The sequence below is a fragment of the Eubalaena glacialis genome, chromosome 11 (genome assembly GCF_028564815.1).
Source record: "Eubalaena glacialis isolate mEubGla1 chromosome 11, mEubGla1.1.hap2.+ XY, whole genome shotgun sequence".
Taxonomy (NCBI): domain Eukaryota; kingdom Metazoa; phylum Chordata; class Mammalia; order Artiodactyla; family Balaenidae; genus Eubalaena; species Eubalaena glacialis.
Window position 1 is genome coordinate 95,537,030 of NC_083726.1, and position 24,784 is coordinate 95,561,813.

At 37.6% G+C, this 24,784-nt stretch overlaps 1 protein-coding gene across 8 annotated transcripts in view; it reads left to right on the plus strand.

The window, feature by feature from the left end:
- LMNTD1 (lamin tail domain containing 1) overlaps positions 1–24,784 on the plus strand; it is a 416,942-nt gene that overhangs the window by 237,495 nt on the left and 154,663 nt on the right. The window contains exon 5 of one of the 8 annotated variants that reach the window (XR_009702525.1): positions 7,044–7,132. The exons of the other annotated variants lie outside the window; for them this stretch is intronic. The gene's annotated coding sequence lies outside the window, so the exon portion shown is untranslated. Of the gene's footprint in view, positions 1–7,043; positions 7,133–24,784 lie in introns of those variants that run through there. 8 annotated transcript variants of the gene reach the window in all.

Below are 24,784 nucleotides of genomic sequence, written 5' to 3' on the forward strand. Positions count from 1 at the left end.
GATCACAGATGCATAGTACTCATTTTGTTGGTGTGACCTAAGTTTATTCAAGTAGCACACAATAAATGGACATTTGGGTTCTTCCTGATATTTTACTATTCCAGAAATGTTACAGCCTTCTTTACCAATTACAATTTACTTGACAAATATTTTGTTAAGGACATTTGGATTATTTCAAACCTTTCTTTTTATAAACCAAAGTGTGATAAGCATTCTTGCATATGAAACTATGGTTGTCCTACTAGATTATAAGCTCCCTGAGAGTAAAGCATTTTATGTCTGCTTTGTGCATAACACGAAGCTCATCAATTTGAAGGTATTGATTGATTAAGCTAAATGGGTCTTGAAAAATACATCAGGAAAACACATTCATCTTTTTGGAAAACATATGCGCATCAACATGTTACCGATCTTCAAGACCAACAAAATAAAGATTCTTTTCTACCAAATAGATTTGTCTGTGTATCTTGTTTAAGGAAAGTTTCTATAAATAGAAATTATTCCCAAATAAACACTGGATGAAGTTAAAGGAAAGAGTAGTACTATTACTGAGCAGCTTCCAGACTCAAATTAGTCAAACAGACCACAAAAATTAATTGTGGTTAAGTAATTCAGGGGTTGGGAATAGTGTTAATTTAAACAGGTGGCATTCTTGTCTCAAGGAGCTTATTTTCTAGTGGGAAGACATAAGTGGAAAACATAGATAATAGACACATAATGAAATACATAATGTATTTTAGAAAACTGATAATGGCTGGAAGGAAATCCTCAGGAAGGGGAGTAGGGTGGGATTCAGAGCACAAGTGGTGGGTACAGCCTTGGATAGGACCGGGGGTTGGTGGATTTGGGGAAAAGAGAATAAAGTAGTCCCTTCTTATATCATATGTTTTCCAGGGAAGAATGCAGTGAGAGTGAGTAATGAGAGGGTACTTGAATGGGTGAAATAATTGATTCAGAGAGTGGGAAAGTAAAGTTACTAGGGGAATATAGTTGATATCATGCTTGGAACTTCACTTATGAGAGATTATTTAACAAAAGTTGTTCTTCCAATACCCTCTGTTAAAGGAAATTTCGCTGCCTGTGGTCTGGCCAGGGGGGTTAAGAACATTTTTTTCCCACCCTCACTAGGCTGATGGGAATAATAATTAGCACTGGACTAGTAGGAAATCCATAGGTAACAATGTCTAGTGTGCAGTGTATCACCTTTGACACGAATACCTTGACATACAATGATCTTAGCAGTCAGTTTCCTTTCTTAGGAATTTGGAACTAGGAACCTGAAAGAATGAGGCAATTAGCAGACAGTGCAGAAACTGAAGGAGAACAGTAAGAGATGCTATTAGGTAGAGTCAGGGCCATAACAAGCTAATGTCAGGAGAAAGCAAAAACTATGATTAAGCTGAAGAAATCTATCAGAGAAAACCAGAAAGCATATGCAGAGAGAGGCAAAGAAGGAAGAGAGGTGGAGCAGAGTCTTTCTAGCTGCCTCATTTCCTGAAAACATTCCAGGCCCAATTTCAATTGGCATGTTTCCTTCGAGAAAATCCACTTTGACTTGAACGAGGTTGAGCTGGTACAGTGGACTGCTGCCATTTCATTATACCCAACATCTATGTGCTCTGTTTTGCTAGTAGTACACTGATTCTTCTCTAAGAGAACTATTCTTCCTCACTGAGGTTCATGAAATTTGGATGCAACTGATTTGTAGGTAGCTCATCATTCTTCTCCACCTTACTGCAACTTTCTTGTTTCTAAAATAGAAGGCACTAGAGCTGACCTCTAAGGCAGGAAGAGAAAACACCTGGTACTTGTGTTCCCACCTCCTCTACCCACCCACCTTGGCCTGGCCTGTGAATCACTCAGCCCATATTCTGCCTTAGCAATTTTCATGAGAGGTAAATCCTGTTTGCTTTATCTGCTTGAGGTTTCTTGGAGCCCTCTATTCTGTGATACTTCCAAAGAATAATTTGATGGAATTTAGCATTTCATTATCTTTACCTTCATCTCCTGACATTAATTTCTTTTCATAGATAACTGGTAGCTATTAGGAGAGAAATTTAATCTTAGAATTTTAAAGTTTGTCTAAAAGCTTAGTATTAGTGTATAGGCTATATAAGTGAATTCTGGCAGCTTCTAGTATTAAGTACAACTAAGATAAAGAAATTGTGCCATTACGGTGAATAATTTGCCAAATATTCTTTTCTTAAGAGCCCTAAAATTTGAAACATAGGCTAAAGTGACTGCATCACCCTCTTATAGTCACCCAAGCTTAAAATACGCCATCATCTATGGCTGCTATTAACATCAAATCAGTCACCAAGAACTTTGGCTACATCTGTTCCTTCATGACCATTCCCGTTGCCACCAACCTGGTCCAGGGCTTCATTATTTTGTGCCTAGAACATTGCAATATGGTTACAATTCGTCTCTCTGACTGGATATTTTTTCACTTGGTTCACCATGCACACATGTTCCTATGGCCTTGCTAAGACAATAGACTGTTACAGCATCTCCCTGATCAACACCGAAACTCCATTTCTTAGCTCTACAAATCTCCCTAATTTGGTCCATACCTGCTTTTCACTCCTCTATGTGAGCTTTCTGCCTAGTTCATCAAATAATACAGTCAACAAGTATTTATGGGGCAGCAGGATCTGTGCTATGGCTGGATATGCAACTAGGAATAAGATACTGCCTTTATCAATCATCCCAGAGCAAATATTCTACTGGAGCAGCCAGGCAAGTAAAGAGGAGACAAGGTCCACTGGAGGGAATTCTACCATGGTGGAGAGCATGGAGAATTATAGGACACCAAAGCAGTAGCAACTCACCCGGTCCTGGAGGCCCCAACAAGACTTGTTGAGAAGATGACATCTCACTTGCATCCTGTAAGACAAGTAGGCTGCTCTGTTCATTGGTCCAACCTATGAGAAACACCCTTCAAGATGCGGCTCAAACCTCAGCCCATGAAATACTTCTTCACCATCTGGTTAGTGCCTCTGATCTCCTCTCCCTGCTCTGAGCTACTGTAGCATTCATCTATTCATTCATTCAATCGGCAAACATTTAATGTGTCCTAGTAGGTACCAGGAACTTCTAGGCTCTGAGATACAGCAGTGAATAATTAAGTCCTTGTTCTTGAGAACATATATTCAAATGGAGCAAGGAGATAGTATCAAACACACAAATATATAATATGTCATGCGGTGGTAGCACCTGTGAATTAAGAGAAAACACAGTAAGAAAGAGAAAGTTGCAGGGGTGGGGGAAGTGCTATTTCAGATAGAGTGAAGTCTCTCTGCTAAGGTAACCTTTGAGCAGAAAGATGCATAAAGCTCAGAGAGCTGAGGGAAGAAGTTTCCAGGCTGAAGGACCACTGATCGTAAAGGCCATGCAGCCAGCAGTGTGTGGAGTTGTAGGAACAGTGCTGACCTGGTATCACTCATTTGACTTCTCATTGGCTAGCATCTTAATTCATTATTGTTCTTTTCACATGGCTCAGGGCTGTTCCTCTCAAACCTGTTTTCGGTTTATGGAGGCTGAGAGCTGTAACCTCACCTTCTTTGTAGTGTCTCTACCATTCTTCTTGCTCCTAATTCCCTGCGCTCAGTCCAGTGTCTCTATGAGGCTCTCAGGAAGTGTTCACTGACTGAATGAAGTGGGATTTACTCATGCTCTTGATGCATTATATGTGCTGTAAGGCACCCGTACTCCCCTTACCTGTCTGATAATATAAGAGCACGCTCCGTAACCAGCAAAAGAAAAGGGGGTGTGGTGGGGAGGCGGGTACAGAAACACAGAAACTATCCTCGGAGTATCAATTTCAGGGGCCTGAGAGTCTGCCTCTAGGGCAAGAACTAGAATACTTCTGGCAGTGTTTCTGTAGATTTTAATGTAGTAGGGATGATTTGGGAACCAGAATTGGATGGGTGACTCCAAAAAACTGATTTAGTGAATTGTAGTCTGTAGGTTGATTAAGTATTGATCAGTGACCCAGCTCAGGTCTGAAACAGCCTCAGAACTACCTTCTGAATAAGCCATAAAGTAAAAGAACTGGTCACTGATTTAACTGGCAATCTCATTGGGGAAGCTGTGAAATTCTTTTGGAATAGGAAGTTAAGAACCTTTGAAAATTCACTTAAGTGTTTGATTTTTTAAAAACTGACACTTCAAATATCACTGAGGCAAATAAGATTAATTAAGGAACAGATGGCCCTGAAATCTCCAGATTCATTCTTATTCGAGGCTCAGGAAATGCCTGATTCAATTTGCATTAGGTATTTTAGGAAATGTTTAGCATGTACATTCTTTAGGTGCTGAGTTTGAATAGTGTGGTCTGTGGACCCCTGGGGACCCTGTGACATTGAAACTATTTTGATGTTAAGATGATGATAATGATGCTAAGATGTCATTCTCTGTTTACTGTGTTAACGTCTGCACCGATGGTAGGGAAACCTGCTGGTGTCTTTGCAGGAATCAAGGAGGTAACCCCAGATATCGTGTTCTTCACTGCCATGTACTCACAGTTAAAAAAGATGCAAGTCCTACCATGTCCTTGATGAAGCAGTGAAAATTTATTAAATCTCAGCCCTTGAGTACACGTCTTTCAAATAGTCTGTACACATTAATCACTACTTTTGCATACCAAAAATGGATTATCTATAGGAAAAGCCATGGTTTGAGTTGCAAGCTGAACAACATTTTTACCTAAAAGAATAGCTACAAACTATCATTGTATCAAAAATGAATAAAGTAAGTCTGTCACTTCAAGGAAAATAACTGACATTTGGTACCAATGATAAAATTTAAGCTTTCAAATGAATATGTAAATTTTGGAAAAATTTGCATCTTGAAGCTTCCCAAAATTTAAAATGGATTTTTAGGATGAGATCTGTGTTTATTATGCAGATATTAACAAATGTGATATTTTGATAATCCTTAATGAAATATGTCAACATTTGGGAGATGTGCATAACTCAGGGAACCAATATTTTTCAAATGATCCACACATGTTGTTACAAAAGCAAGCATGGGTAAAAGACCCATTCAAAGTATAACATAGACCAGTGAATTTTATTTTTTATTTATTTATTTATTTTTTATTTTTTATTGGCGTATAGTTGCTTTACAATGTTGTGTTAGTTTCTGTGAATTTTAATGTAAAACAGTATGAAAAGTTCATTGATATGGTTTCAGATTCCACATTGTAATAACCATTCATAAACTAGCATTTGTCAAGTTTTGGTATTGTATCAAAGAAGAATAGCCACAATTATTTGAAAGGCCATTACAACATGGCCTTCCTTTTCCAACTACATATCTGTGTGAGGCCAGCTTTTCTTCATATACTTCAACCAAAGCAACACGTGGCAATAGAGAGAATGCAGAAGCAGGCATGTGGATCCAACTGTCTTCAGTTCACCCAAACATCAAGATATTTGCAAAAATGTAAAAAAGCGACTCCCTTCTTACTAAAATTTTTGTTTTGGAAAATATAGTTATTTCTCATTAAAAATAGGTTATTTGTATTAACATGTAATGGGCTTGTCACTGTTATCTTTTAATTAATTAACAAATATTTAAATATCCTCAGTATTAACTTTTAATATGATAAATATCAATAGACACAAATTGATATAAACATCTCCTTAGGCTATAAACTCTTTAGGATACTTAATCATATAACTGTTAATTATATAATTGTTATATAATAAAATAATATAATAATCTAATCAACAACACAGAAAACCATCTCACTTTCCCTTGTTGGCGTGAATGAATACATAGATAAGAGGATTCTGTACATGCATGGATAAATATTTAGATAGATGCTTTCTCTCTGCTTCAGACTTGAGATCAGAGGGTTGAGTTAATCACAAGCCTCAGTTCATGATTAATGGTCCCTGTAAAGCTCTGGTCCTGTTTTCTTTAAATTCTTCTAATGTGTTTCCTGTAGATCCTTTTTTGTTTTTGCATGTGTACTTGTAAAACATGTATTATGGTTTCATGTTGCATATATGTTTAATTTACATAAATGTGATTTATTGTGATATGTATGTAATTTTATTTCTATTTTTCATGTTAGCATTATATTTTAAAGATCTAGCCACTGCATGTTAATAAGAAAAGCCATACAGACAGAACATCTGATGTGTACATTTTTCTTATCATATGCAGCTAGAGATTTTATGGCAGCATTAGAAAATTTTGCCTTTTAATATGACAAACATGAAAAACTGCCTCTAAGCTGTAAAATTTATATAACCAAATACTAATGACTTTACCGTTTGATCTCAAAGACCATACCACTGAACAGCTTTTATTGATGGTCAGTGTGGGCCGTGTGCTTGTTCACACCATGAGGGTTTAGAATAAACACGAGACAGACTGCAGGGCTTCAGAATCTTGGCTCCACAATTATCTGATTGTGGAGGCAAGTTACTTAACCTCTCTGTCTCTCAGTCTCATTATCTGTAAAGTGGGGTTAATAATCGTACCTACTTCATGCTGTTGACATGAGGATTAAATGAATTAATATTTGTAAAGTGCTGAGAACAGTACCTGGAACATAGGAAGCATTATAAAGGCATTCGTGAAATGAAATGAAATGAAATGAATGACAAGAATATGCCATCTGAGAGCATCAGCTTGTTCGTATGAATCATAATCTGCTTTTCTCGTTAGAGCTTTTCTCCCCTCTGTCTTCCTGAGGAAAATGTTTTGGTAATAAAAGGCCACTGAATGGTCATGGATAGAGGTAGAAGGATCATATTCTTGTTATTTTTATAGGCATTCAGTTTTCATATATCGAAAAGAAATTTTAAAAGCTCCGAGAGTGACATCACATCCTTTGAAAATTTTATATAAAATATTCTAAGTAGCTATTAGAGTCTCATTATAAGAATGAGGAGCAGAGATTCACGAATCAAAAAGATTCATGTGCATTTAGACTAAGAAAAGAAAAGGACTGTATACTTCACATCAAATGTAGTAAGTTACCAAGTTCTTTCGGGGCCACAAGCCATCCTCTTTTTCCCCATCAGGACTTCTATGACTTCACTGTTCCCTCCTGGCCACAGAACACAGAATTTCCAGTCCGGAGTTGTGAAGTCAGAGCAACCACAAGAGCCTCCAGGTGCTTTCCATGACCAAATAATTCCTGGCATGAGGCACTACAGCTTTCACTGCTTTTACCCTTATCACTGATGATGATGTCATTTTGGAAGCACTAACGGAGTATCAGAAAAAGGTGAGCATTTTTAATGGGACTTGAAGAAGGCTTTCAAATGAAAAACCAACCATGGGATGAATTTCTTAATTTGAAAACCAAGCTAAATTTAATTGTTCCAGACTGTTTTCCATTATAGGCTATTGTTAACTTCTTTTCCAGGAGTGCTTGCAATCACTTTTCAGACTGGGCGCCCTGGGATATAGCCAGATTAACTCTGAGCCGTGAATTTTACAAATGCTCTTGTTTAACCTATAATCGATTTAAATAGAGCTATTCCACAAAATGCAAACGTGGTAATTGGTGGAATTTTATTTTTTTGCATGGAACAGAGTACAAGAATAAGCTGGCTTTGACTTTCTGGATCTTTGCACAGCCAGAAGTCTGACAGAATAATCACTGAAGTTCAAATTAGAGCCCCAATGGAAACACAAACAGGGGCCACCACTGTGCCTTTTTCATGCTTCAAAGCTCAGTTCTGGACAGAAATGTGTTCCAGTTAAAATGTAATCCTTTCCAATTCCTTCTGATCACTGGATCATATTGGAAAGAAGCAGCCTGAAGACTACAGTTGCTTTTAATTACCACTGAATGTTGACTGAAATTATCATTTCCTTCCTATGCATTTGTATTTTTATAGAACAAATAAGAATAAAATAAAGACATGGCTTCTTTAAGTATATTTTGAGAAGGATCTTTGCTTAACATTACCCCCTTTGGGTTAGAATTTCTTTGTCAGGATTGGATTTTCCCAACTTACCTCACGATGGATTGCAGAAAGAGCCAGGTCAGTTCAACATCCTTGAATGGTCAAGTTTTAAAATTTAGGTGGCATTTTTAAAATTTCAGTAAGATTCAGGAGAGTTCATGTGCTTCTCTGATTAAAGAATTAATACTGTAAGATACTTTGGACAAGGTTTTTTTCTAACTGTACCATCTTCCTATTTTCCCACACCATTTTGAAAATGAATGCAGAGATTATTGAGAGAGACAAGTAAGAAAACCAAAAAGCCAAAACACCCTCTTTCACCCTAAAGTCATGGTATATTCAATATTTAAAAGTTTACAATAGTTTTGATCTTCATATATTTTTGAAATGCTGTAAATAAAAATGATTCCTCTTCTTAGCTGGAACCTGAGAAATGTATCCTAAAATCCAGTAGTGAATAGTGGCACTAAATTCTGCTCAAAATAGGAATGAATGGCAAACAAGAAGAGATCACAAGCCTGACGTGATTTCTTCTTCAGCGTCTCAATTCTGAACAGCCTACGTGGCTAAGGAGATGTATTCTCTGATACTTTCCTGATTATTTCAAGATTTCTATCACAAATTAAAAAGAAATGTCTCTGGAAATTGATTCTATTGTAGAAAGACACAATCTCTAAAATGAATCCTGTATTTGGGTTTCCCAGGGAGACACTGGCAATAAAGAGAGAAAATTTATATGCATGTCTGGCAAGATCTCATAAAGCAGTATGTTTAATCGATCCACAGAATGTTAATTAATAGCATAAACTGTGGAGTCAGAGATACCTAGGTGGTTCAAATTCATCATTACTAGTTCTGTGACCTTGGGCAAATAATTCAACTCCTCTGTTTGAACTTTCTCACCTGATGAATGGCTAATTATAGCCCCTCCCTCCCTCCCTCCCTCCCTCAAGAGTTCTAGAGTGAATTAAATCAGATAAAATGAAGTATTTGGCAAAGCAACAGAAACATTGTTGGTCCTGAATAACAACTATTGTTTTTATGCTTGGTATATGGCAATAAACAAAAAAGAATAAACTATTGTCCCTGCCTTCAGGAATATTATCCTCTCACTGAGGTTTTGATACACATACATGAAAGTTACATATATTGCAAATCAGGATATGATTCAGTGAGCTTAGTCAAGGCTTTAGGACTCTAGAAAGAAAGAAATTGCTGTGGAATGCACTGGTGTGATAAGGTTTAATGGGGGGCGGGGGGAGAGGATTTGAGTTGGACCATAAATGAAATGTAGGATTCAGATCTTGAGAAAGGAGATATGGTTTATTCCAAATATGAACAGTGGAGGGAAAATGGTCTTGTGCATGGGACTTTGGGGGATGCCTCTAGACCAATGGATATACACATTTGGCTACAGCAGAAGGTCATTCTTGTAAGAGAGAGTATGAGAAGTTGTGGAAAGGTAGGTTCTCTTTAAAGGCCCTGGGGAGTTTTGAGTAAGGGAATGAGATGATAACCATTGAGGAAGATTTACTTGGTTGCTTCTTGTTCAGTGGGCTGAAGGAAGGATCAGATGGAGGAAGGATGATGAATTAAGAGGTAATTTATGTATAGACCAAGATGGAGGTCATGAGCTTGGAAAGAGAAGATAATGATAATACTAAATTAAATAATGAAGTTTACAACCATCACCTGGTTCAATCCTGCCAACAACTCCAAAGAATAGATACCATTATTTTACCCACTTTATTGATGAAAAAACCCAGGCTATCAAGGTTAAGCAATTAATAACCTTAACACAGCTAGACTGTGAAAATGATGGGATTGAAAGTCTGTTTTTCTGATTCCAGAATTCAAGCACTTGAACATTGTGCCCTACTGCCTGCTACTTATGAGAAAATTGGTGTCTAGAAATTTATGTAGTATTTACCTTACAAAGTACAGTTTCTTCTTAGATCACATCCTACCTTGATTAATACTGTGGAAAAAAAGAAAACCAACCAATGAGAAAAGCAAAGTGGGAAATCTTTATAGTGGAGAAAAAGGAAAGGCTGCAGGTGTGCCATGATTGAGTGTTGTTGGCATGGAGAAGCTGTAGGCAAGGCTAGCTAGAAATGGGGCATCTTACGTGATTGATGAGAGGTGCATACCTAACTTTCCCTTGTTGGTACTAAGTTGGAAATGGGGACAAAAATGAGGGAAGCTGTCAGTCATTAATCAAGTCCTGGCCATCTGGGGCTGATTGTTACGGAAGTTATTGTTTAGTTTCCTGGATTGTCGCTAGAGATAGCAATCTGGTTTCCTCAACCAGACTTATAGCTGGCTGGCTTCCTGAGTTGTTTATTATACATAAAGGGTTTGGTTTCCTAGGCAGGTTGTAGATCAAAGTTCTATTTTTATATATGGTCTGGCCTTTTCCTGTTTGTATATTCAACCTCTCAATACTTTTTTAGGGCTTAGTTGCCTTCAAACTCCTCAAGGTACTTTCTGATTCTGGAGAAAAACATTATTCAAGATATATATGTTTGTTAGAAATTTAATTGAAAATGTATTTGACAGCACAAAATTGAAACTGAGTATTTGAGGCTTACAGCCGTACAATATTTTATTCCAGAACCAACAACAGGCCCAATCTACACATGCCTGGTTGTATATCTCAGCTTCATGCCCACCCTCTTTCTATATTTTCCTTGCCTCACAGGGGAGGAGCCTGGGAACTACATTTCCCAGAATCCCTAGCCAAAGAGGAAACTCCATTATTCTACTGTGGCAGCCATAGGCAAGCAGGTGGGGATTGGTGGATGGTTCACATGAGGTTTTGCCAGTGGCTTCCAAGCATTCTCCTAGGATCACTTTATCTGTTGAAACAGCCGAGGTCCGTGGAGGCAGCTTTTCTGATAATCTTGTACTTTTAGATTTCCTGAAAGATTGCAGGGGCTTTCCTGACCTTTGTTCTCCTAGCCCTTGGAATGGTGTAGTAAATCTTTAATTCCCAGTGTTAAACCATGTTTTATTCAAAATCTGTAGAGTGATTTTTGTCTTTCTGACTGACCCTGATTGAATGATCAGACACTATGCCAAAAATAGGGGTATACACAATCCTCTGAGAATGTTCTGGATGAAACTAGAACATGCTTTATTGTTAAACAACCAAGACAATTGAGAGAAAAAGAGTAAATGCTTTAGGTCTCATATATTATACTTAGCTTCTTAATATGGGTGTCTTTCCTTATTTTATCTTCCCAGTGTTCAGCACAAAGCCTAGCACAAAGCAGTCGCTCAATAATGTCTGTTAAATCAAGTTGAATTACATAAACAGATGAAAAGAGGACGAAACAGGAATTTTGAAGCAGACCAAGGCAGAAAAGCAGTTGATCAAAAATGAAAGTAGATACAAAAAGGAAAATAATTAAATCATAAGTGACAGTAAAAATATAACCCTTCTACAAAGAGGAAATTCAAGATCAAAGCATTAATTAGGAACAGTCTTAGAATTATCCTATGGTTTACTTCTGGTTGTATTTTACCTTTTAATGCTTTACCTCACATTCCTTCATGACTATTTCTCTTAACTCCTTCCAGACTATTCTCAAATCCATTCACTTTCTGCCATCTCTATTGTTACTATCCTAATCCAAGCAGTGCTTATCTCAGCTTCTGCAGTAGCCTCCAATCTGGGCTCTTTGCTTGCATTGCAATCCCTCTGATTCATTCTCTAGAGCTGCACCGTCCATAAGGTAGCCACCAGCCACATGTGGCTACAGAGCACTGGAAATGCTCCTCATTTGAATTGAGATGTTCTGTAAGTTTAAAATACATACTGAATTTCAAAGACTTAGTATGAAAAAAAATGTGGGATGTCAACAATTTTTTACATTGCTTATGATAATGATCTGATAGTTTGGATATGTTGGGTTAAATAAAATATATCAGTAAAATTAATTTTGTATGTATTTTTTTACTTTAAAAATATGACTAATAGAAAATTTAAATTTCCTATGTGGCTGCTCTAGACAATAGTCAGTGATCTTTTTAAAACAAAAATTAGGTTATATCATTACCCTGATTTAAACCTTGCCCATAATATAAAAACCAAAATGTGCACTGTTGCCTTCCAGCTCCTGTCTAATGTGGCCCCTGCCCACCTCTCCAGCCCTGTCTCATGCTCCCCACCACTGGTAATGTCGTCCTTCTTGCAGTCCCTCAAAGGCATCCTTCTCCTCTTAACAGCACTTCCTTTTCACATGTTCTCTCCAACCTGAAATGCTTTTCTCATTCTTCACATGTCTGGTTCCTACTCATCCTTTAGGTCTCAGCTGAAATATTACTACAGGAGAGAAGCACCACTTGATACCCTGTCTTAGTCGGCATGAGCTGCCATAACAAAATACCACAGACTGGGTGGCTTAAACAACAGAAATTCATTTTCTCAGAGTTCTGGAGGTTAGGAGTCTGAGATCAGGGTGCTAGCATGGTTGGGTTCTGGTGAGGGCTCTCTTCCTGGCTTGCAGCCTGCCACCTTCTGGGATGTGCCCTCACATGGCAAAGAGAGAGACACAGAAAGCTCTCTGGTGTCTCTTCTTATAAGGGCACTAATCCTAGCATGAGGGCCCACCCTCATGACCTCATCTAAATGTAATGACCTCCCAAAGGCCCCAGCTCCAAATACCGTCACATTGGGGGTTATGGCTTCAACATATGAATTTGGGGGAGGCACAGTTCAGTCCATAGCACTCTCTAACTGTATTAGATCCCTTATTATTTTATCTAACACTGGTGACAACCTGGATTTACAATTGGTGGCTAAAGTTGGGGGGCAAGAGGTAGTTTTGTGGGACTGAGCCCTTAAACTGTGGGATCTGATGCTAATTCCAGGCAGATAGTGTCAGAATTGAGTTAAATTGGAGGACACCCAGTCCAGAAAGTTGGAGAATTGCTTGGTGTGGAAAACCCACACATCTGTGTCAGAACTGAAGCGTTGTGAATAGTAGAAGAGTAGTAGTGTACGTTTTCCATTACTAAAAATATAGTTTAGTTTAAGATAATAAACTAGTTCTAAAAATATAGGACTAGTTTAAGATAATCACAAATATTCTTGTAAGCCTTACGATTCTTTCCCCAATTCCTGCCCTCTCCCTTCCAATATGCACTGTTTTAGAGGTAGTTATTATTATGGGGTCAATTTTTTTTAAAAAGAAAGCTAAAACTAATGGGAAAATAATTCCATGCCTCCATGGCTTTTTCTATTTTTCAACCCCCCACTCTTTTTAAAAAGATCTTTCTTTCTTTCTTTCTTTCTCCCTTCCTTCCTTCCTTCCTTCCTTTTATTGAAGTACAGTTGATTTACAATATTGTGTTAGTTTCAGGTGTACAGCATAGTGATTCAGTATTTGTGCAGATTATACTTCATTATAGGTTATTACAAGATATTTCTTTCAATTACCCAGACAATCGAGGGACTTTGGAGAAAATTTAAATTAAACTGTGCATTAACCTATTGTCATATTTTATAAGATCAGCTACTTTTAACATAAAAATTTCAAACATAATTTATATTCACCAACAATTTTGGATGCATATGTTTTATTGAGAATGAGAATCTCTCTTGAGCCCTGTGTACAGCCAGTCCTGTTCAGTACCAGTGACTCACCTCTTATCAGTTCTTTTTAGACAAAAAGATGAAGTTGGTGAAAGAAGCCTTATAATAACCCTGATTGTCTATACTACATAAAGTCAAATTTAAAGAGATTATGCTGTAACACAAGGTACCATCTTGGGTGCCTGAAAAAGCACCCAAGATAACATGATATATTATAACACATACATATGATGAATATGTTAGTTCTAAAACTTACTGTGTTTTATGAACATACACTTTGCCGTCTGCTTATGTGTATGTATTTGTTAAAAATCAGGACTGCAATTAGAAGTATAACACTGGAATTTCAAAAAGCTGCGTGGAGTTAAGGTTTATATCGTGGGAGAGTGCACCTTTGTCAAAACCTAAAGCCCCACCAGGGCTGAAGGCATAGACATTAAATTTCTGTCACTCAGAATGGGAGAACACAAGGAAGTGATCCCTATTTAAAGGTCTGAAGCATTGAGGAAGACTAAAACTTATTCGTATTGTATCTTCTTCAAGGTGAGTATTATATATAAACACCCCATCTTTTCAAAAGGAAACTTCAGGCCAACTATTCTATTATGCCATTTCTTTGCCAGGTGTTTTTCCTTTCAATACAGTTGTGGTTTGATTTTCCCATGTACTGTCTTAAATGAATTGTCAGCAAGATCTAGTCTCAATAACTTCACACCTGGGCACTGTTACAACTCTATTTCTTTCTACTCCATCTCATTACAAAAACCCATGATAGCTACTGAAGTCTATTTTCATCATTCGTCATTCTATCAGCAGCCTTTTGATGGCCTAGGGTCTAACTAAACCACATTGATCCTAACTGTTCGTTCCACTGTGGAACCTGCAACAAAATACTCCAGGAGACAGATACAACCCCAAGGTGAAAGCTGTGTATTAGGCCCTCTCCTTTTAAATATGCAGCCAAACAACTTGGTACAACCACTCTATAAATTTGATGCATGTCTGCCTTCCAAAAAAAGAGTTCTGATTATTTTAAGTGTCGGAAAGTGACGAAATACTTGTTAATCCAGGTCCTCCCAAATGTAGATGCCAAGATGGGATTAAACGGAAAAATATAATCAGGGAAATGCCTATGAGAGAAAAGGTGAAGGGAGACAGAGAAGGCTGAGATTCCTCTGATCACAATGCAAGGATAGTGAACACGAAGAGGGAAGGAGGGTCGGATGGAAATATCTTAGACTTCCACGTGATCTAAGGTTAAGCAAGGTCCTCAGGGAGTCTTCACGCCAAAACTGGCCATCAGAGGAGTCCTGAATTCCCAGGAATGGCCAGTCTTTGTATCCCTGCTGTGCTCAATCCTTACTGGAAGAAGCCCATGGGAAGCTTGGCCTCAGTACAAACACAGGGATGGATTTGAGAGTATTGCAGCTGGGGCCCTTGATCAAGTTCTCTGTGGTTAGAGGTGGGCAAGGTACTTTCTCATGCCCACTACAATTATTATATTAAAATTTTAAAATATAGTCCAGGATTCAGGAATTAGTTTCATATAAATTATCCAAATCCACCTAATTACAATTTCTATCACAGGAGGACTTTTATATTATTACTGGACGCAATATGAAGTAAAACAATTATTGGACGCAATATGAAGTAAAACAATTATTCCTCAGAACAACATACTTCATAAGTCCAGAGCAAAGGAATCTTACTGCCAAGGTCCCAGTGATGAACTGATTTCATTTACACCTTAAATCTGATTATGTATGGCTTTTAGGCAAAAATAGAAATACATTAGGCTACACTTGTTTTCTTCTTATGGCAAAAGTAAGCCAACAAATGTAACATTGGAGGCCATCTTTCCTGGAATGAAATTCAAGCAGGAATTTGTTACTTCCTTCCCTGTACATAGAACACTCACTAACATAATGGGTCATATCTCCAGTTACGGGTTTACAAAAGGATCAGAAATGCAGTACAAGGACATGATTCTTGTATCGACCTTCCCTAACATAGAGGACTTAACATTAAACTGTAGCTTGGTCAAAGAATTTCTATGTCTGGCTTTAATAGCATGACTCCTATTTTCTAAAATAGTACTGGGTCAGAACTTAAAGAATTCAGAAAAGATAATAAGCCTGCTCATTAGACTAATCTAGATGTTCCCAATTACCTAATATAGTGGGAAGATTGTTGGCCAATCCTTAATAGAGGTCAATTTATATCAGAATTTATAATCAGAGTTTCCTAAATTGCAGTATGTATATCACTCATAGCCCAAGAGAATATTAGAAATAAACAAATTTCATTTTAATACTTAAAATGTTATCTTAATATGTTTTAGAAAAAGTGTCACTAATGCATTGAAACCTTGAGTTTACAGATAAGGTTAAGTAAAAAAAAAAGAAAAATTTAAGACAACTATTAATAGTATGTTGGCAGGGATGTTTGGCCTGAGGTGACCCAGCACTGGAGCCTACCCAGCTCTTTGGTGAGGCTAATGGGGGACTCTGGGGGGGCTCACGCCAAGACGTACTTCCCAGAACTTGTGCTGCCAGTATCCTTGTCCCCATGGTGAGCCACAGCCACCCTCTGCCTCTGCAAGAGACCCTCCAACACTAGCACAGGGCAGACAGCAGAAGCAAGAAGAATTACAATCCTGCAGCCTGTGGAACAAAAACCACATTGACAGAAAGATAGACAAGATGAAAAGGCAGGGGGCTATGTACCAGATGAAGGAACAAGATAAAACCCCAGAAAAACAACTAAATGAAATGGAGATAGGCAACCTTCCAGAAAGAGAATTCAGAATAATGATAGTGAAAATGATCCAGGACCTCGGAAAAAGAATGGAGGCAAAGATCGAGAAGATGGAAGAAATGCTTAACAAAGACCTAGAAGAATTAAAGAACAAGCAAACAGAGATGAACAATACAATAACTGAAATGAAAACTACACTAGAAGGAATCAATACCAGAATAACTGAGGCAGAAGAACAGATAAGTGACCTGAAAGACAGAATGGTGGAATTCACGGCTGCGGAACAGAATAAAAGAAAAAAGAAAAAAAAGAAATGAAGACAGCCTAACAGACCTCTGGGACAACATTAAATGCAACAACATTCGCATTATAGGGGTCCCAGAAGGAGAAGAGAGAGATAAAGGACCCGAGAAAATATTTGAAGAGATTATAGTCAAAAACTTCCCTAACATGGGAAAAGAAGTAGCCACCCAAGTCCAGGAAGTGCAGAGAATCCCATACAGGATAAACCCAAGGAGAAACACGCTGAGACACATAGTAATCAAATTGGCAAAAATTAAAGACAAAGAAAAATTACTGAAAGCAGCAAGGGAAAAACAACAAATAACATACAAGGGAACTCCCATAAGGTTAACAGCTGATTTCTCAGCAGAAGCTCTACAAGCCAGAAGGGAGTGACATGATATACTTAAAGTGATGAAAGGGAAGAACTTACAACCAAGATTACTCTACCCAGCAAGGATCTCATTCAGATTCAGTGGAAAAATCAAAAGCTTTACAGACAAGCAAAAGCTAAGAGAATTCAGCACCACAAAACCAGCTCTACAACAAATGCTACAGGAACTTCTCTAAGTGGGAAACACAAGAGAAGAAAAGGACCTACAAAAACAAACCCAAAACAATTAAGAAAATGGTCATAGGAACATACATATCGATAATTACCTTAAATGTGAATGTATTAAATGCTCCAACCAAAAGACACAAGGTTGCTGAAGGGGTACAAGAACAAGACCCATATATATGCTGTCTACAAGAGACTGACTTCAGACCTAGGGACACATACAGACTGAAAGTGAGGGGATGGAAAAAGATACTCCATGCAAAAAGAAATCAAAAGAAAGCTGGAGTAGCAATACTCATATTAGATAAAACAGACTTTAAAATAAAGAATGTTACAAGAGACAAGGAAGGACACTACACAGTGATCAAGGGATCACTCCAAGAAGAAGATAAAACAATTATAAATATATATGCACCCAACATAGGAGCACCTCAATACACAAGGCAACTGCTAACAGCTATAAAAGAGGAAATCAGCAGTAACACAATAATAGTGGGGGACTTTAACACCCCACTTACACCAATAGACAGATCATCCAAAATGAAAATAAATAAGGAAACAAAAGCTTTGAATTACACAATAGACCAGGTAGATTTAATTGATATTTATAGGACATTCCATCCAAAAACAGCAGATTACACTTTCTTCTCAAGTGCGCAAGAAACATTCTCCATGATAGATCACATCTTGGGTCACAAATCAAGCCTCAGTAAATTTAAGAAAATTGAAATAATATCAAGCATCTTTTCTGACCACAACACTATGAGATTAGAAATCAATTACAGGGAAAAAACCGTAAAAAACACAAACACATGGAGGCTAAACAATACGTGACTAAATAACCAAGAGATCACTGAAGATCTCAAAGAGGAAATCAAAAAATACCTAGAGACAAATGACAATGAAAACACGACGATCCAAAACCTATGGGATGCAGCAAAAGCAGTTCTAAGAGGGAAGTTTATAGCTATACAAGCCTACCTCAAGAAAGAAGAAAAATCTCAAATAAACAGTCTAACCTTACACCAAAAGGAACTAGAGAAAGAAGAACAAACAAAACCCAAAGTTAGCAGAAGGAAAGAAATCATAAAGATCAGAGCAGAAATAAATGAAAGAGAAACAAAGAAAGCAATAGCAAAGATCAATAAAACGAAAAGCTGGTTCTTTGAGAAGATAAACAAAATTGATAAACCATTAGCCAGACTCACCAAGAAAAAGAGGGAGAGGACTCAAATCAATAAAATTAGAAATGAAAAAGGAGAAGTTACAACAGACACTGCAGAAATACAAAGCATCCTAAGAGACTACTACAAGCAACTCTATGCCAATAAAATGGACAACCTGAAGAAATGGACAATTTCTTACATAGGTATAACCTTCCAAGACTGAACCAGGAAGAAATAGAAGATATGAACAGACCAATCACAAGTAATGAAATTAAAACTGTCACTAAAAATCTTCCAACAAACAAAAGTCCAGGATCAGACGGCTTCACAGGCGAATTCTATCAAACATTTAGAGAAGAGCTAACTAACACCCATCCTTCTCAAACTCTTCCAAAAAATTGCTGAGGAAAGAACACTCCCAAACTCATTCTACGAGGCCACCATCACCCGATACCAAAACCAGGCAAAGATACTACAAAAAAAGAAAATTACAGACCAATATCACTAATGAATGTAGATGCAAAAATCCTCAACAAAATACTAGCAAACAGAATCCAACAACACATTAAAAGGATCATACACCATGATCAAGTGGGATTTATCCCAGAGATGCAAGGATTCTTCAATATATGCAAATCAATCAATGTGATACACTATATTAACAAATCGAAGAATAAAAACCATATGATCATCTCAATAGATGCAGAAAAAGCTTTTGACAAAATTCAACACCCATTTATGATAAAAACTCTCCAGAAAGTGGGCATAGAGGGAACCTACCTCAACATAGTAAAGGCCATGTACGACAAACCCACAGCAAACATCATTCTCAATGATGAAAAACTGAAAGCATTTCCTCTAAGATCAGGAACAAGACAAGGTTGTCCACTCTGGCCACTGTTATTCGGCATAGTTTTGGAAGTCCTAGCCATGACAATCAGAGAAGAAAAAGAAATAAAATGAATACAAATTGGAAAGGAAGAAGTAAAACTGTCCCTGTTTGCAGATGACATGATACTATGCATAGAGAATCCTAAAGATGCCACCAGAAAATTACTAGAGCTAATCAATGAATTTGGTAAAGTTGCAGGATACAAAATTAATGCACAGAAATCTCTTGCATTCCTATATACTAATGATGAAAAATCTGAAAGAGAAATTAAGGAAACACTCCCATTTACCACTGCAACAAAAAGAATAAAATACCTAGGAATAAACCTACCTAGGGAGACAAAAGACCTGTATGCAGAAAACTATAAGACACTGATGAAAGAAATTAAAGATGATACCAACAGATGGAGTGATATCCATGTTGTGGGATTGGAAGAATCAATATTGTGAAAATGACTATACTACCCAAAGCAATCTACAGATTCAATGCAATCCCTATCAAATTACCAATGGCATTTTTTACAGAACTAGAACAAAAAATCTTAAAATTTGTATGGAGACATAGAAGTCTCCGAATAGCCAAAGCAGTCTTGAGGATAAAAACGGAGCTGGATGAATCAGACTCCCCGACTTCAGACTATACTACAAAGCTACAGTAATCAAGACAATATGGTACTGGCACAAAAACAGAAATATAGATCAATGGAACAGGATAGAAAGCCCAGAGATAAACCCATGCACCTATGGTCAACTAATCTATGACAAAGGAGGCAAGGATATACAATGGAGGAAAGATAGTCTCTTCAATAAGTGGTGCTGGGAAAACTGGACAGCTACATGTAAAAGAATGAAATTAGAACACTCCCTAACACCATACACAAAAATAAACTCAAAATGGATTAGAGACCTAAATGTAAGAACGGGCGCTATAAAACTCTTAGAGGAAAACATAGGAAGAACACTCTTTGACATAAATCACAGCAAGATATTTTTTGATCCACCTCCTAGAGTAATGGAAATAAAATAAATAAATAAACAAATGGGACCTAATGAAACTTCAAAGCTTTTGCACGGCAAAGGAAACCATAAACAAGGCAAAAAGAGAACCCTCAGAATGGGAGAAAATATTTGCAAATGAATCATCGGACAAAGGATTAGTCTTCACAACATATAAACAGCTTATGCAGCTCATTATAAAAAAAAAAACAACCCAATCCAAAAATGGGCAGAAGACCTAAATAGACATTTCTCCAAAGAAGACATACTGATGGCCAAGAAGCACATGAAAAGCTGCTCAACATCACTAATTACTAGAGAAATGCGAATCAAAACTACAATGAGGTATCACCTCACACCCGTTAGAATGGGCATCATCAGAAAATCTACAAACAACAAATGCTGGAGAGGGTGTGGAGAAAAGGGAACCCTCTTGCACTGTTGGTGGGAATGTAAATTGATACAGCCACTATGGAGAACAGTATGGAGGTTCCTTAAAATACTAAAAATAGAATTACCATATGATCCAGCAATCCCACTACTGGGCATATTCCCAGAGAAAACCATAATTCGAAAAGACACACGCACCCCAATGTTCATTGCAGCACTATTTACAATAGCCAGTACATGGAAGCAACCTAAATGTCCATCAACAGACGAATGGATAAAGAAGATGTGGTACATATATACAATGGAATATTACTCAGCCACAAAAAGGAACGAAATTGGGTCATTTGTTGAGACGTGGATGGATCTAGAGACTGTCATACAGAGTGAAGTAAGTCAGAAAGAGAAAAACAAATATCATATATTAATGCATATATGTGGAACCTAGAAAAATGGTACAGATGAACCGGTTTGCAGGGCAGAAGTTGAGACACAGATGTAGAGAACAAACGTATGGACATCAAGGGAGGAAAGCAGCGGGGGTGGTGGGGGTGGTGTTGTGATGAATTTGGCGATTGGGATTGACATGTATACACTGATGTGTATAAAATTGATGACTAATAAGAACCTACTGTATAAAAAAATAAATAAAGTAAAAAATTTTTAAAAATAGTATGTTGGCAGACATGGCCAAAATCAAATGGTAAAGATGATGTTTTAGGCTGGATAATCCCCACCCACACCCTCCACCAAATATCCACGTACTAATCCCAGAATATGTGAATGTTACCATATATGGTAAAAGGGATTTTGCAGACATGATTAAGTTAAGGATTTTGAGATGGGAGATTATCCTGGATTACCTGGGTGGGCGCATTGTTGTAATCACAAGGATTCTTCTAAAAGAGAGGCAGGAGGGTCAAAGACAAAGGAGTAGGTGTGATAAGGGAAGCAAGAGGTTAGAGTGATGTGAGGAAAGGGCCACTAGCCAAGGAACACAAGTGGCCTCTGGAAACTGAAAAAGACAACGAGTGAATTCTCCCCTGAAACTGCAAGGAGGAACCACTCCAGCCAACACCCTAATTTTAATCCCGTAAGACTCACTTTAGACTTCTGATCTCCCAAACTGTAAGAGAATAAATTCCTCTTGTTTTTAGCCATTAAGTCTATGATAGTTTGTGACAGCAGAAATAGAAAACTAATACAGATGGCAAGCAAATGACTGACATTTGTGAAACATTGCTTTAGCAAGTGTCTGAGTGCGGGTATTTTATGTTGTTGATCAAGGCAATAGTCATAAGCTACAGATACCAGGCTTTGGTGTATTTTGTGTATTCATCATTCGACAAATATTTCTGCATGTTGTTCACTACCCTGGTATATAATTCATCTGGATCTGGAGACGTGAAATCATTTTTGTAATTTAGTGATAATAATTATAATAATTAGGTCAGGTATTGTTCTAAGAACTTTATACATGTTACTAACTATGGGATATTATCTAAACTGTGGGATAGTGTTTGTTATAATCCCCATTTTATAGATGACCTTGCTGAGGAATGGAGAGGTAAAATACTTACCCAAGATCACACAGTTTCGGAATCAGCTTTGAAACTATAGGTCTGTCTCTGTCTGGAGCCTGGATTTTTACCGGGTTTAAGGAGACCTAAATTTCTCTTCCAATTTCCTTGCCTCACTTGGGCTTCAGTCCCCCATTACAATGTTGGATCGCTATCCTGGCTGCAGAAGACAAAGCAAAATAAGATTGGAATAGTTCTACATTCCTTCTGCCATCTGATGACATTAAACAATTTCCTATCCATACATGCTGTCAATTCTGAATGCTCGTCACACAATATTTACTAAGACTGTGTCTGCTAAAAATTTTCTCAGTAGGAAGCTACTTCAAATATAAAATAACATCAGGTAAACAGTTTTTAACAATACTAAACCAAAAAAATCAAAGAGAAGTAGTAAAAATGTAATGTTCAGTTAAAACGCCGTTAATTTCCTTTGCAGGAATTTAGACTAGTCTGTGCTTTTGCTCTTGCTTTTTGGAAAAGCGATAGAGGTTTTCTCCTCTATTTAGGCACTTTGGGCATCAGGTCTCTCTTCTGAAAAGTTGAAGTTGGACTGGAAGATCTCTGTGGTTTCATTCAGTTCTTAAATTCAGTGACATCAAAATATATGTTTGTTTGTTTGTTTGGGGGAAAAAATAATTCAGCGGAATCCTGCCTGTTACTATGACACGGGACTCTGGTTTACCAGTAAATATCCCAGCCGTTTCTGACAAGTGCCTTTGACGCTAGACTTCTTGCTGATCTTATAGGCTACTTATGAAATGGGCTTCTTTTCAGTGGGTGGGACCATTTCGTTGTGGTAACTTAAACGATCTACCTTGCTCCTCTGAACTTCCTACCTCTTGGAGAAAATCGGAAACTGAGTTCTCATTTATTTTAGCTTGATCTACTCTTCTCCAAATACTGCCTGCTTCAGCCACATCAGTTATTAACATCACTTAGCTGGCAGGCTTAGAAATGTCCAAAGTCAAGAATGCTGCAGAAGAAATATGTGCATTAGATATATGGTTGGACTAGATGACTTCTTAGGGTGATGAGCTCAGTTTTCCAGGGACTGTCCCAATGTTAACACTGAAAGTCCCCAAACCCAGGAATCTCTAAATTCTGGGGAAACCAGGATGGTTGGTTGCCCTTTCTGAGGTTCTTTAAATCCTAAGACTCTAGATCAAGTGCTGTCCAGCAGAAGTTTCTCCAATGATGGAAATATTCTATAGCTACACTATCCAATTCAATAGCTTATGTGGCTATTGAGCACCAGACATGTGGACAGTGCAATTGAGGAACTGGATTTTTAATTTAATTCCCTTAAATATAAGTAGCCACATGTGACAAGTGGCTACTATATGGGACAGCTCAGCCCTAGGTGCTGCCATGAAAATGCTCATTAGTGAGATGTGTAGTGCAAAATGGTACGATTGCACACGTGTCTGACACAACCCCCCAGCTTTATGACCTGTATCCATTGTTATACTGACAAGGCAATATAAAAGTTTGTCCGGGAATATTGATAAGACCTACCTTTATCACACTCGAGGTCAAAGGATAGAATGGTCCTTAGAGAAACATGTGATTTAAGTTGTGTAGTAAGTCTGAGTTTCAGTAGGTGGGTAACCACATCCAAATAAAAACACTCTGGTAGTTAGAACTTTGTGGATTTGCTGCTGTGACCTAAAAGCGGTTGTGGATTTTAGGTGTATGAAGAGTGAGCCCTTTTGACCTAGCCTGGTGGTTTAGTGAAGTTAGGGATATTATACCAAATTAAGTTCCAACTTGGAATGAAGGCTGATTTAAATTTTTCCTCTCTAAGAAAAACCCAGGGAACTGAAGTTTGTTTCATTATATCAAAGTGAGCCTTCAGCAGAGAGAAAAGCACAACATTACATCCTAAAGAAGAAAGAGTATTTTCTTGAATTGCAGAATGTTGACACCATACATCTGTTCAACATCAAAGCTGTTGGTTATAAATCTTGCAGATAACTGATCATCCTGAATCCACAAAGGCAAAGTTGAAAGAGAAGTTGGAACGTCAGAGGAGGCAAAGAAACTCCACAGCCCCTGCACGAGCTGAAGCCAGTTACAGTGTGACATAAATCTTAGGTTTCTGCAGGACAGGGCTGTCTATTTAAATGCTAATGTGCAACCTGGCATATCCTAGGAATTAAAGTGCTGAAGCCGGCAGCGGCACTGGAAATTTCAGAGTGTTGTTGAATATTCAGTATCCCTGTGCTAAAGAGCTCAGGTGTGCTTTTAAATGTCAGAGAACAAAACACAGCTCTTACTATGCTCTGCTCTGAATTCTTTGGCCACATTCCATTTTTTAAAGAAAGTATGGGTCAAGGTTTGAATTTTCAGAGATTTTTATTCAGTTGGTCTGATAAGCAAATCAAGAGGTCATCGCCTGTGATTTATACACAGGGTATTAATTAAAAGGCAAATTCAAAAGTTCTTCTTGGTTAAATTTTTTTTAAAGATCTCTTAAAGTCTCAATCATTGTCAGCTGTGAGAACTGAAAATTTTCAGGTATTTAAGGTGAATTTCAGGGTTTTGTCTATTTTCTTACTCTGTATTTATGCAGCACATTAAAGCCATATTAATACAATATCAGTGAGCCAGCAATAGGCAGGCACTTT